This window comes from Nicotiana tomentosiformis, chromosome 10 (assembly GCF_000390325.3).
Source record: "Nicotiana tomentosiformis chromosome 10, ASM39032v3, whole genome shotgun sequence".
Lineage (NCBI taxonomy): Eukaryota > Viridiplantae > Streptophyta > Magnoliopsida > Solanales > Solanaceae > Nicotiana > Nicotiana tomentosiformis.
Genome location: NC_090821.1, coordinates 67,623,036 through 67,638,493, shown reverse-complemented (window position 1 = coordinate 67,638,493; position 15,458 = coordinate 67,623,036). Strand labels below are relative to the sequence as shown.

The 15,458-nt window shown below is 35.5% G+C and overlaps 1 long non-coding RNA gene across 1 annotated transcript; it reads left to right on the top strand.

The window, feature by feature from the left end:
• Positions 1-8,464: 8,464 nt before the first annotated feature.
• On the top strand, positions 8,465-9,701 carry LOC138900487 (uncharacterized). Its single transcript, XR_011411539.1, has 2 exons — positions 8,465-8,898; positions 9,141-9,701. It is a non-coding gene; the product is annotated as an uncharacterized lncRNA (long non-coding RNA).
• Positions 9,702-15,458: the final 5,757 nt, after the last annotated feature.

Here is a 15,458-nt window from a genome sequence, read left to right as displayed (position 1 = left end):
TTTTCCGTTGTTTCATGATATCACACACCAATAATATGAAAAATAAACTTACAACATTACAAAGAAAAAATAAAGTACGAGGTAGAATTATTATATAAAATACGGTAAAGGATAAAATATAATTATTTAATAATAAGGAAGGGCAAGATGAGAGGGAAAATTAAGGTAACGACGCGATCACACTAAACCGGTTGTTACATAAAATGACACTTTTTTATTATTTCATAACAACGGATTAAACGATACGATACAATAAAATTTAAGTAACAATTAAAACATTGTATTTAAAGTAACAATACGATGCAATACATCAACCATCCAAACAAGTCGTAAAGCATCTAATGTTTATTGTACTGTTTGTTTATGCCGAGTTAATTACTTCTGGAAAATTCTGAGTTGCCCCAGAAAAATTAGTTCATGTGAGCCTATGCACAATTAGAAGCATTTTGAACTACCATTTCATTTATTTCGTCCATTTCTCCTTTTTCTACTATAGATAAACGGTATAATATCATAGGAGAAGAGTGCCTATGTTCTCATCCTTAGTGCTTCATGTGGGTAAGAAGCAATCTTGGTTTATAAAGTTATTATTAACTTATTTACTGAAATAACACACATGAACAAAGAGGGGCATAAATAAGATCATGAGTAGGGTTGAAATCTCAGTAATTGATAAAAAATTGTTTGGGATAAAAAATTGTTTGGGATAAGAGGGTTAAAATTCATTAAAGCATTGGTACTATCATTGGATATCAAGTACTAACTTTATATATATATCTATTTTAAAAGGACAACCAACAAAAACCATAATGTATTTTGCATTATTTTCAGCTTATTGAAACAAATCCTTTCTTCCGGAGGTCAAAATAATCCTAAGCTTTAGATACTTAAGGTAATGTATATCAATGCAGAATAAACACTGGTCGAAACTAAAATGTAATAACCTATAAATTGGTTGACATATATGAGACGAGCAATGTTTACTTCAAAACTAGAAACAAAAACAAATTCTAGAGGATGGGTTTGAGAACGAGCATTGTGCAACTTGACAAAGTAAGGATCATGTCGTATCAAACTGTTCCAAGCTTTAGAAACACACCTAGATCGCACCAGAAACATCGCGGGAAGCCATGTTAATATCTCGAATATCAAATTGTAACCTCTTGGCTATTGAATTGTCACCAACTTTTTTTTTTTTTTTGGATCTTTTCATTTGTGGTGTTTGTTCCAATCTCTGTAAAATTATTTTTGTTGTGGCGATTTTTTTGTGAAGGCTTTATATAATCTCCACGAATATATCAAATTTCAGTTGTTTGAGAAATTATTATGATTCAATACAAATAGTGATTTACTAACTCATGCGTTTTTAATTTTAGTCATTTTTCCACCTTGTTTTTTCCTTCTAAATTGAACCAAATTAAAGTTAAAACTCTAAGAATTTATGCAATTTACGTCAATTTCTAACGTTTATAGTTTGTTGTCCTTTTCTTCTCTCACATTTTTCAACTGCAAAAAAAAAAAAAAAAAAAAAAAAACCAAAGCTAGAGGTCTTCCATTATCTCTTTATGTCTTGCTTGTTACTTTTTCTTTTATCGTATTTGCGCATTTCCTTAATAATTCATATTTCTATCTTTAGCAAAACCTAACAAAGACTTATATTTATTTCTTCATCATAATTAAGGATATTGATGTTACGCCCCAAACTCAGAGGCTTGTGTGACTAGCATCTAGCGCCCCCAACTAATACTGGGCGAGCCACTAGTCATAACCTCATCTAAGCCTCTCGAACTCCACCGACTCACCGAGCGCGACGTCCCAAATATTCTTGTTCATATATTAAAAATAAAATTTTCCTTGTTCATTTTAGCAAATCAAGAATAAATTATTTATTTTTATTTTTATTATTGATGAGTGATGACAGTCTGTAACGACCCGGTCTATCGTTTCGAGTATTACGACCCCGTTCCTCAATTTACTGCTCAATTTATGCCTTACAATTTATTTATGACTTATCGGGTTAGTTAGTTCGAGTACGGAAGGAATTCGGAATGAAATGAGACACTTAGTCTCATTATTGAAAATTTAAGTTAGTTGACCGAATGTGGACCTATATGTAAAAGACCTCGGATTTGAATTCCGATAATTCCAACAGATCTGTATGGTGATTTTGGACTTAGGAGCGTGTCAGAAAAATTATTTGGAGGTCTATAGTGAAATTAGGCTTGAAATGTCGAAAGTTGAAATTTTGGGAAGTTTGACTGGGTTGACTTTTTGATATCGGGGTCGGAATCCGATTCTGAAAATTTGAATGGCTTTGTTATGTAATTTATGACTTGTGTGCAAAATTTGAAGTCATTCCGGATTGATTTGATGTGTTTCGGCACAAGATATAGAATTTGAAAGTTCAAAGTTCATAAATCTTGATTTGAGGTGCGATTCGACGTTTTGATGTTATTTGATGTGATTTGAGGCCTCGAGTAGGTCCGTGTTATGTTATGGAACGTGTTGGTATATTTGGTTGAGGTTCTGAGGGGCTTGGGGGTGTATTTTTGGATCATTCGTTGAGAGATTAATAAAGTTAAGAAATTTGGGAGTTTGGCCATGGTCAATATCGGGTCAAGACGACCTCTTTTCAATATTTTGAGTGCGCGACCAGGTCCGTAGCATATTTTATGATTGAAATTCGTATATGGTTTGTGTCCGGAAGGTTCCGAATGAGTTTCGGGGTGAGTTTTGAGTGAGTCCGGGCATTTCGACACTCTAATATTGTTCCGACACTTTTGGGGGTACATACCGCACATTTTTGGGTGCTGAGGCGAAGGAGGGGCGCGGACCGCACATAATAGTACGGACCGCAGCAGAATTTCGCTGGCGCGCTTGGAATTTCGCGGACTGCACAATTCTGTGAGCGGCCACGCTCCAGGGAGTTCTGCAGATTCGCTGGTCCGATTTCTGAAGCCTATATCTTTTGATCTATTGTACAGAACGTTTTGGCCAAAATACTAAAGCCTGGTAGTGCAGCCACCAGTTTTTCGCGACCGCAGGACCTATGAGGCGCAACTGCGCTCAAATTTTCGCGGACCGCGAAGTGGGAGATCAGAGGTGCACTATATAAACAGGGTTTAAGGTATTATTTCACATTTTGGATCTAGGAAGCTCGGTTTGTGGCGATTTTTCGTGGATTTTTCAAAAAATTTATCGGGGTAAGTGATTCTAACTTGAATTTGGTAATATACATGAATATATCAATGATTTCATCATGTGATTATTACTTTGAGGTGGAAATTTGGAAAAATTGTACAAATTTCATAAAAATAAATTTTTGAGATTTGAACAATGATTCGGAATCGGATTTGAGTTAAATTAGTATGGTTGAATTCGTAATTGAATGGGTTGTCGGACTTTGTGAGTTTCGTCAGATTTCAAGATGTGGGCCCCACAGGTAATTTTTGGGGCGTAATTTCAGATTTTGTGAAAAATATTAGTATTTTGATATGGAATTAATTCCTATAAATTTTGTGGGCTGAATCAAATTAAGTGTGACTAGATTCGAGCCCTTCGGAAGTTAATACACGCATAAATTTTGTGCTTGTTTTCTTCCAACTCTTCCTTAGCCTCTTTAGGTCGAAAATATATCAAAAGTCCATCTAAAATGATGTTTTGGTGTATTTAAGCCGCACCCGAAACAAACCCCGAACAAAACAATCTTTTTTTAGCGGAAATAGGAAGTCACTCTAACATTTTTGGGCTACCGCGTCGCGCCTCGCGCCGCCCCATGCGGCGCACATGTAGGAAATTCCAGAAAGTTTGGAAAGCTCATTTCTGGCCACTTTTTTCATTAGCGCCCCGCGGGGCGGTAGTGCAATTGTCTCAGAGTGAATTCGTTTTCTCATTTTTTGACGTTCAGACTTGGTCTTCGACCCCCGAACGTGGTCCCGACTTAATTGCTTGAACTTTTACTCAAACTTCAAACCTCTAACTTGTTCAAATTAGCTCCAAAATATCTTAATGGCTCGGAATCACTCCTATAAGGCATAAAATACACAATAAGTGCAAAAACACCACCAATTAAAGCTCAACACAAGTAAAGTACGGTGAATTAGAGTGTAATAAGCGACTAAAACACGAGAATATAGCCTTTGTTTTACCCTTATTCTATTTTCAACTTTTGATCATTCTAAATCTCAATTAGCCATGTTTAAAAAAGGAGATATTAGGGGGGAAATCTTATTTATAATTTGTACTTTCTCTAATTTTACTTATAATCTTTAGATTATTGGGGTTCACAAGTTTACTCTAGCGTCAAACAGAACAACTTTACATTTTGTCTATGTAAGATTAGTTGGCTATGTTACACAAAGTTTACTACCTTTTCTATTCTATTTTTGTGTATTTTACAACTAAAATTTATACGACGTTATAAGTCCCATTCCTTTTTTGTTAAACTTCATCAATAAATATTTTTACCAAGTATAAATTAGAATTTACCTCTTCAACTTTTTGGTAATTCAGTGAGAAAACCTATTTGACTTTGTCATAATCAAATAATCTCAATAATCTTTACTCTCTAGCGATTCCTTCTATCACTTTGGCTTTTATGTAATCTTAGTAGGCATTTGGTTAATATTTAGTTGAAATTGTGAAAGAATATATGAAATTGAAGTTGGAAAAAAGTATTCGAAAGTTGAAGTTATACTTTTACATTGATTTCACTAGGAATAAAAGCTGAAGGGTTTGCAAGTGAAAATTATTATTACACTTGAAATAGTACCCGGGAAACACTGTGACATTAGGTTGGACTTTTTTAATAAATATTATCACCAAAGAATAACTATGTTAAGAGTGATAAATTATTAATGACTTTTCAATTATTTTTGCATGATATAGTAAAATATTTATGTAACGACCCGGCCGATCGTTTTGAGAGTAATAGTCCCGATCCCCTATTTACTATTTTTCTCGTATCTTTTTCTGCTTATATGACTTGTGGGAGGTTTTGTTCGTGATTTCGAAGTGTTTTGGGACACTTAGTCCCTAAAACGAAAGCTTAAGTCTTAGGATTTTGTTCATAGTTAGAAATGTGTGAAGACGACTTCGTAATGGAGTTTCGTTGGTTCCGTTAGTTTCGTTGGGTGATTTTGGACTGAAGGGCGTGTCCTGTTTGTGTTTTGGAGGTCTGTACCTGATTTAAGCTTGAATTGGCGAAAGTCGAATTTTTGGAGATTTTGACCGGTAGAAGATTTTTTTTATATCGGGGTCAGATTCAAGTTCCGGAAGTTAGAGTAGGTCCGTAATGTCAATTATGACTTGTGCGCAAAATTTGAGGTCAATCGGACGTGATTTAATAGGTTTTGGCATCGGTTGTAGAAATTTAAAGTTTCAAGTTCATTAAGTTTGAATCAGAGGGTGATTCGTATTTTTAGCATTGTTTGATTTGATTTTAGGGCTCGACTAAGTTCGTATGGTGTTTTAGGACTTGTTGGTATGTTTGATTGAGGTCCCGGGGGCCTCGGGTGAGTTTTAGATGCTTAACGGATCGAAAATTGGACTGTGTGTTTTCTGAAGTTTCTGGTTTCTGGTGTTTTCGCACCTGCGGTGGGGAGACCGCAGGTGCGATCACGCACGTGCGAGAGGCCAAGCGCAGAAGCGAGATTTAGGAGATGGATAGGGGTCGCAGGGGTGAGGGAATTTCCGCATTTGCGAGCCCGCAGATGCAGAGAGTGAGCTAGAAGGGGAGATCACAGAAGCGGACCACTGTCTGCAGGTACGACCATCTGATCGTAGAAGCGGTCCCAGTCATCTTAATCCATTTCCGCACCTGCGATGGAAATTTTGCAGGTGCGAGATCGCTTGGGTAGAAAATAGGAAGTTCGAGGGTTTTATTCCGTTTCCAATTTTGGGACTTTGAGAGCTCGGATTGGGCGATTATTTAAGAGATTTTCAGAGAAAGCTTTTGGGTAACGATTCTTAACTCCTTTATGGTTATATTTCACTAATCTATGGTTCATTTCATCATTTAATTTCGGATTTAGGTTTAAAAATTGGGAAAAATGGGAAGAAGTTCTTCAACCAAGATGTTTGGGTTTTGATTGAGATTTTGACATCGGATTTAGTTAATTTTGGTACGAGTGAACTCATGAGTGAATGTGTGTTCATAATTTATGACTTTTACCCGATTCCGAGACGTGGGTCCGGGAAGACATTTTGGGGCGATTTTTCTAATTTCTTGATTTAGTTTTGATTTCATTAATTAGATTAATTTCTTATAGTTGTATTTATGGTATGTAATTAATTTTGGCTAGATTTGGGCCATTCGGAGTCGGATATTCATGGAAAAGGTATTGTTACCGATTGATTGAGCTTGGTTCGAGGTAAGTGGCTTGCCTAACCTTGTGTGGGGAAATCCCCTTAGGTTTTTGGCATTGTTGTGATATGTGAGAGCCGTGTACATGAGGTGATGAGTACGTACACGGGCTACTTGTTGTAAAACCTGATTTATTTTATAGAGTAGCAACCTGCTTTTCCTTTAATTTGAGTTATACTGTTTAAATGAGTATTAGTCTGTTTTTATTCTTAATTGAGTTGTTCCAATATGTGTAGTTGTCCTGTTTAGTCTAATATCGTATGTCTACGTGCTTTAACTTCTCATTTGAACTCTATAAAACATGCCTAGTTGATTTCTTGCTTTTCATTTGTTCTTTATCAGTATAACTGTAGAAATTTTGCTGTTAATTATTGTATTTATCGGTTTGACCTGTGTGTTTACTTTTGAGACTACGAGGCGGTTCCTCGATAGTTCTCCCTGCACATTTACTTATGAGACTACGAGGCGGTTTCTCGGGAGTTCTCCCTGCACATTTACTTTTGAAACTACGAGGCGGTTCCTCGGGAGTTCTCCCTGCATATTTACTTTTGAGACTACGAGGCAGTACCTCGGGAGTTCTCCCTGTATATTTACTTTGGGGACAACGAAACGGTATCTCGGGAGCGCCCATGTTGTTATATCATTGTGCGGTGTTGTTATTGCCTTGTGAATATTTGTTGTTATCTTCTCCATTTTACTTTATTTTTTATTTATAGCATCTGCCTTATTATTATATCCAGTAGGGCCCGGATCTGACCTCGTCACTACTCTACCGAGGTTAGGCTTGGCACTTACTGGGTACCATTGTGGTGTACTCATGCTATTATTCTGCACATGTTTTGTATACAGATCCAGGTACTTCTTATCAGCCCCGCTACTAGATGAGAGTGCTTGCTGTTGTACGGAGATTTCAAGGTATATCTATCGTGTCCGCAGACCTCGGAGGCCCCCTCTTTTCTCTCCTATGTCATCTACTTTCCGTATTTCTTTTATTAGACTCTGGTGTATAGAGATTCTAATTTTCTTCTGTAGCTTGTGACTTATGATGTTTCGGGTTTTGGGAAGACTGTGTATTTATAGAATATTGGTTATTGTACATGCCGAGCGACATTGTTACTAGTTACTCAGTTATCCACTGATGTTAGTTGCCAAGTTTTGCTTTTGTTTTGTTATTTTTCGCAATTTGTTAGACTTACCTAGTCGTAGAAACTAGGTGCCGTCACAACGTTATATAGAGAGAGTTTGGGTCGTGACAATTTATCTCCAACTTAGGTGGAAGAAATGAGATTAGAATACTAATATTTGAACTGATCAACTTGTAATTGTCATTCTATAGTGCAATACAATACAAGGACTGTCCTACTTTGACGGCTCATGGATAATATATTAAAAGCCCCTTGGTTGAATATAATTGTGTAATTGTAGGGAATTACATGTACAGATTTGAGGTGTCTCGTTACTCTGACAGACTACGAGCTATGCTAATCATCAGTGGCGGATTCAGGATTTTATGCAACCGGATTCAATCGAAAACAACTATAACTAATATAAGCTTATTTAATTTAACAAATATTTGCTTATTTTATTTAGTTCTAACAAATTTTTGCTTATTTTAATTTAAAAAATTTAAATTTAGCTTATTTAAAATTTTGTTATACTTTAACCAAAAAACAATATTTGACCAATCAAAAAATTATTAACTCTAAGAAATTTGAGATTATAAAATATTTTCTAGTTTTATAAGTAACAAATTATTAGTTATAAAAGAAGGCAATAAGAAAAGAGTTACAAAATAAACTAAATCAATACCAAAATTATAAATAAATAAGAGAGCTTATACAGTAGTGTAATTAATATTTAATTAAAAAGCAATGAAAAAGTTTCAACATAAATTAAATTAAATTAACAAATAATATATAATTTCAACAAATATACTTGCAAGGCTTAGCAAATTTTATGAAGGAGAGCTAAAATTACCTTTTGAAGTAAAGTAAACTTCAGTATAAGTTTTATTTGAGTTTAAATAAAGAAAACAAACTTATCTACTGCACTCGTCAGTCTTGTTCTGAAGCTCATCATGTGTGTACATGGACGTTTGCCCTCAGACGAAGTTCCAACTGCAGTTGGCGAGAGCTCAACAGAGTCATTCAATGCCAGCGGCATTGGCTGTAAAGTTTTTTCTTTATGGAGTTTACCATAAAGAAAATTCAGAAATCAGCAGATTTGTACATTCCTTTCCTGAACAACACACTTTTGACCTCTAGATCATTCTGGTAACGAGGGGAGGGTATTTGTTCTCTGTAGAACTAGTTCATTGTTAGAATTCTTCCTCAGTTATCACTGGCCCTGGTGCTTATGTAATGCTTCTAAATGTATGGAATATTACCTGCATTTTGTCTTGGTAGTTCAGGTCATTGTCATTGTCATTGTTTCTTTCCTCAGTACATGCGTATTTGTTATTTCTTGGCCACAGGTGAAGTCAAAGATAATTGAACTGTCCAATTGGAAGCAACAGTAATCTAGATTCTGATTGGGTAAGCCTTTTCTTACTTGCATGTACTCTAGAACAGTGATTCATGTTAATGAACTGAATTCTTTAGGAGTCTTATCTTTTTCGTCCATTCTTATATTCTAAAAGAACGTTATTCCTAATTAAAATCTTAACTTCTAGCTTATTCAATTTTTTTTTATGCTCCAACCATAAGCTTCTTTCTGCTGTCTGCATTCCGCTTTCTCCTCGAAAAGTAAAAAGATGCATATTCTTTTAATATTGTAGGGCAAGAAACGGATCGAAGTTCCTGTTTCATGTTTCTAGTATATTAACTCCCAATGGAAACTCTTAATATGGTAATGCAGAATTACATAAAATATCATTATAATATGTCGTGGTGCTGCTGACAATTGGAATGTGTATTTGAAGTATGTACTCTGCTCGTCCGTTTGTAGATTGATGCAGATATGCCGCAGATTTTTTAATCACGCAGCTGATATTGATTGTTGCTGAGTTAATGACTTAATTCCATTTATAACCTCAATAAAATTGAATGAGATTGTATGTGGGACCAAAAGTGGTTTGGCATATAAAGTTTGCCTTTTAGTTGTGGTTATAAATAAAGATGTACTAAATCTTTATATGGTTTCAGAAGCAGTTGTATCCTAGTCCTTAATATATGGCCTTTCAATTGGTGTTAGGAAAAAACAAGATATTTAGTGTTGTTGACCAGATTTCAGTTGCTTGAGACTGTTAATAGCTTGTTTGGATGGTTGTTAAATAACGTTTCATAATATATCGTATTGTATTGTTTTGGTGAATACAATGTTTGGATAGATTGTATTATTTTCCGTTGTTTCATGATATCACACACCAATAATATGAAAAATAAACTTACAACATTACAAAGAAAAAATAAAGTACGAGGTAGAATTATTATATAAAATACGGTAAAGGATAAAATATAATTATTTAATAATAAGGAAGGGCAAGATGAGAGGGAAAATTAAGGTAACGACGCGATCACACTAAACCGGTTGTTACATAAAATGACACTTTTTTATTATTTCATAACAACGGATTAAACGATACGATACAATAAAATTTAAGTAACAATTAAAACATTGTATTTAAAGTAACAATACGATGCAATACATCAACCATCCAAACAAGTCGTAAAGCATCTAATGTTTATTGTACTGTTTGTTTATGCCGAGTTAATTACTTCTGGAAAATTCTGAGTTGCCCCAGAAAAATTAGTTCATGTGAGCCTATGCACAATTAGAAGCATTTTGAACTACCATTTCATTTATTTCGTCCATTTCTCCTTTTTCTACTATAGATAAACGGTATAATATCATAGGAGAAGAGTGCCTATGTTCTCATCCTTAGTGCTTCATGTGGGTAAGAAGCAATCTTGGTTTATAAAGTTATTATTAACTTATTTACTGAAATAACACACATGAACAAAGAGGGGCATAAATAAGATCATGAGTAGGGTTGAAATCTCAGTAATTGATAAAAAATTGTTTGGGATAAAAAATTGTTTGGGATAAGAGGGTTAAAATTCATTAAAGCATTGGTACTATCATTGGATATCAAGTACTAACTTTATATATATATCTATTTTAAAAGGACAACCAACAAAAACCATAATGTATTTTGCATTATTTTCAGCTTATTGAAACAAATCCTTTCTTCCGGAGGTCAAAATAATCCTAAGCTTTAGATACTTAAGGTAATGTATATCAATGCAGAATAAACACTGGTCGAAACTAAAATGTAATAACCTATAAATTGGTTGACATATATGAGACGAGCAATGTTTACTTCAAAACTAGAAACAAAAACAAATTCTAGAGGATGGGTTTGAGAACGAGCATTGTGCAACTTGACAAAGTAAGGATCATGTCGTATCAAACTGTTCCAAGCTTTAGAAACACACCTAGATCGCACCAGAAACATCGCGGGAAGCCATGTTAATATCTCGAATATCAAATTGTAACCTCTTGGCTATTGAATTGTCACCAACTTTTTTTTTTTTTTTGGATCTTTTCATTTGTGGTGTTTGTTCCAATCTCTGTAAAATTATTTTTGTTGTGGCGATTTTTTTGTGAAGGCTTTATATAATCTCCACGAATATATCAAATTTCAGTTGTTTGAGAAATTATTATGATTCAATACAAATAGTGATTTACTAACTCATGCGTTTTTAATTTTAGTCATTTTTCCACCTTGTTTTTTCCTTCTAAATTGAACCAAATTAAAGTTAAAACTCTAAGAATTTATGCAATTTACGTCAATTTCTAACGTTTATAGTTTGTTGTCCTTTTCTTCTCTCACATTTTTCAACTGCAAAAAAAAAAAAAAAAAAAAAAAAACCAAAGCTAGAGGTCTTCCATTATCTCTTTATGTCTTGCTTGTTACTTTTTCTTTTATCGTATTTGCGCATTTCCTTAATAATTCATATTTCTATCTTTAGCAAAACCTAACAAAGACTTATATTTATTTCTTCATCATAATTAAGGATATTGATGTTACGCCCCAAACTCAGAGGCTTGTGTGACTAGCATCTAGCGCCCCCAACTAATACTGGGCGAGCCACTAGTCATAACCTCATCTAAGCCTCTCGAACTCCACCGACTCACCGAGCGCGACGTCCCAAATATTCTTGTTCATATATTAAAAATAAAATTTTCCTTGTTCATTTTAGCAAATCAAGAATAAATTATTTATTTTTATTTTTATTATTGATGAGTGATGACAGTCTGTAACGACCCGGTCTATCGTTTCGAGTATTACGACCCCGTTCCTCAATTTACTGCTCAATTTATGCCTTACAATTTATTTATGACTTATCGGGTTAGTTAGTTCGAGTACGGAAGGAATTCGGAATGAAATGAGACACTTAGTCTCATTATTGAAAATTTAAGTTAGTTGACCGAATGTGGACCTATATGTAAAAGACCTCGGATTTGAATTCCGATAATTCCAACAGATCTGTATGGTGATTTTGGACTTAGGAGCGTGTCAGAAAAATTATTTGGAGGTCTATAGTGAAATTAGGCTTGAAATGTCGAAAGTTGAAATTTTGGGAAGTTTGACTGGGTTGACTTTTTGATATCGGGGTCGGAATCCGATTCTGAAAATTTGAATGGCTTTGTTATGTAATTTATGACTTGTGTGCAAAATTTGAAGTCATTCCGGATTGATTTTATGTGTTTCGGCACAAGATATAGAATTTGAAAGTTCAAAGTTCATAAATCTTGATTTGAGGTGCGATTCGACGTTTTGATGTTATTTGATGTGATTTGAGGCCTCGAGTAGGTCCGTGTTATGTTATGGAACGTGTTGGTATATTTGGTTGAGGTTCTGAGGGGCTTGGGGGTGTATTTTTGGATCATTCGTTGAGAGATTAATAAAGTTAAGAAATTTGGGAGTTTGGCCATGGTCAATATCGGGTCAAGACGACCTCTTTTCAGTATTTTGAGTGCCCGACCAGGTCCGTAGCATATTTTATGATTGAAATTCGTATATGGTTTGTGTCCGGAAGGTTCCGAATGAGTTTCGGGGTGAGTTTTGAGTGAGTCCGGGCATTTCGACACTCTAATATTGTTCCGACACTTTTGGGGGTACATACCGCACATTTTTGGGTGCTGAGGCGAAGGAGGGGTGCGGACCGCACATAATAGTACGGACCGCAGCAGAATTTTGTTGGCGCGCTTGGAATTTCGCGGACTGCACAATTCTGTGAGCGGCCACGCTCCAGGGAGTTCTGCAGATTCGCTGGTCCGATTTCTGAAGCCTATATCTTTTGATCTATTGTACAGAACGTTTTGGCCAAAATACTAAAGCCTGGTAGTGCAGCTACCAGTTTTTCGCGACCGCAGGACCTATGAGGCGCAACTGCGCTCAAATTTTCGCGGACCGCGAAGTGGGAGATCAGAGGTGCACTATATAAATAGGGTTTAAGGTATTATTTCACATTTTGGATCTAGGAAGCTCGGTTTGTGGCGATGTTTCGTGGGTTTTTCAAAAAATTCATCGGGGTAAGTGATTCTAACTTGAATTTGGTAATATACATGAATATATCAATGATTTCATCATGTGATTATTACTTTGAGGTGGAAATTTGGAAAAATTGTATAAATTTCATAAAAATAAATTTTTGAGATTTGAACAATGATTCGGAGTCGGATTTGAGTGAAATTAGTATGGTTGAATTCGTAATTGAATGGGTTGTCGGACTTTGTGAGTTTCGTCAGATTTCAAGATGTGGGCCCCACAGGTAATTTTTGGGGCGTAATTTCAGATTTTGTGAAAAATATTAGTATTTTGATATGGAATTAATTCCTATAAATTTTGTGGGCTGAATCAAATTAAGTGTGACTAGATTCGAGCCCTTCGGAAGTTAATACACGCATAAATTTTGTGCTTGTTTTCTTCCAACTCTTCCTTAGCCTCTTTAGGTCGAAAATATATCAAAAGTCCATCTAAAATGATGTTTTGGTGTATTTAAGCCGCACCCGAAACAAACCCCGAACAAAACAATCTTTTTTTAGCGGAAATAGGAAGTCACTCTAACATTTTTGGGCTACCGCGTCGCGCCTCGCGCCGCCCCATGCGGCGCACATGTAGGAAATTCCAGAAAGTTTGGAAAGCTCATTTCTGGCCACTTTTTTCATTAGCGCCCCGCGGGGCGGTAGTGCAATTGTCTCAGAGTGAATTCGTTTTCTCATTTTTTGACGTTCAGACTTGGTCTTCGACCCCCGAACGTGGTCTCGACTTAATTGCTTGAACTTTTACTCAAACTTCAAACCTCTAACTTGTTCAAATTAGCTCCAAAATATCTTAATGGCTCGGAATCACTCCTATAAGGCATAAAATACACAATAAGTGCAAAAACACCACCAATTAAAGCTCAACACAAGTAAAGTACGGTGAATTAGAGTGTAATAAGCGACTAAAACACGAGAATATAGCCTTTGTTTTACCCTTATTCTATTTTCAACTTTTGATCATTCTAAATCTCAATTAGCCATGTTTAAAAAAGGAGATATTAGGGGGGAAATCTTATTTATAATTTGTACTTTCTCTAATTTTACTTATAATCTTTAGATTATTGGGGTTCACAAGTTTACTCTAGCGTCAAACAGAACAACTTTACATTTTGTCTATGTAAGATTAGTTGGCTATGTTACACAAAGTTTACTACCTTTTCTATTCTATTTTTGTGTATTTTACAACTAAAATTTATACGACGTTATAAGTCCCATTCCTTTTTTGTTAAACTTCATCAATAAATATTTTTACCAAGTATAAATTAGAATTTACCTCTTCAACTTTTTGGTAATTCAGTGAGAAAACCTATTTGACTTTGTCATAATCAAATAATCTCAATAATCTTTACTCTCTAGCGATTCCTTCTATCACTTTGGCTTTTATGTAATCTTAGTAGGCATTTGGTTAATATTTAGTTGAAATTGTGAAAGAATATATGAAATTGAAGTTGGAAAAAAGTATTCGAAAGTTGAAGTTATACTTTTACATTGATTTCACTAGGAATAAAAGCTGAAGGGTTTGCAAGTGAAAATTATTATTACACTTGAAATAGTACCCGGGAAACACTGTGACATTAGGTTGGACTTTTTTAATAAATATTATCACCAAAGAATAACTATGTTAAGAGTGATAAATTATTAATGACTTTTCAATTATTTTTGCATGATATAGTAAAATATTTATGTAACGACCCGGCCGATCGTTTTGAGAGTAATAGTCCCGATCCCCTATTTACTATTTTTCTCGTATCTTTTTCTGCTTATATGACTTGTGGGAGGTTTTGTTCGTGATTTCGAAGTGTTTTGGGACACTTAGTCCCTAAAACGAAAGCTTAAGTCTTAGGATTTTGTTCATAGTTAGAAATGTGTGAAGACGACTTCGTAATGGAGTTTCGTTGGTTCCGTTAGTTTCGTTGGGTGATTTTGGACTGAAGGGCGTGTCCTGTTTGTGTTTTGGAGGTCTGTACCTGATTTAAGCTTGAATTGGCGAAAGTCGAATTTTTGGAGATTTTGACCGGTAGAAGATTTTTTTTATATCGGGGTCAGATTCAAGTTCCGGAAGTTAGAGTAGGTCCGTAATGTCAATTATGACTTGTGCGCAAAATTTGAGGTCAATCGGACGTGATTTAATAGGTTTTGGCATCGGTTGTAGAAATTTAAAGTTTCAAGTTCATTAAGTTTGAATCAGAGGGTGATTCGTATTTTTAGCATTGTTTGATTTGATTTTAGGGCTCGACTAAGTTCGTATGGTGTTTTAGGACTTGTTGGTATGTTTGATTGAGGTCCCGGGGGCCTCGGGTGAGTTTTAGATGCTTAACGGATCGAAAATTGGACTGTGTGTTTTCTGAAGTTTCTGGTTTCTGGTGTTTTCGCACCTGCGGTGGGGAGACCGCAGGTGCGGTCACGCACGTGCGAGAGGCCAAGCGCAGAAGCGAGATTTAGGAGATGGACAGGGGTCGCAGGGGTGAGGAAATTTCCGCATTTGCGAGCCCGCAGATGCAGAGAGTGAGCTAGAAGGGGAGATCACAGAAGCGGACCACTG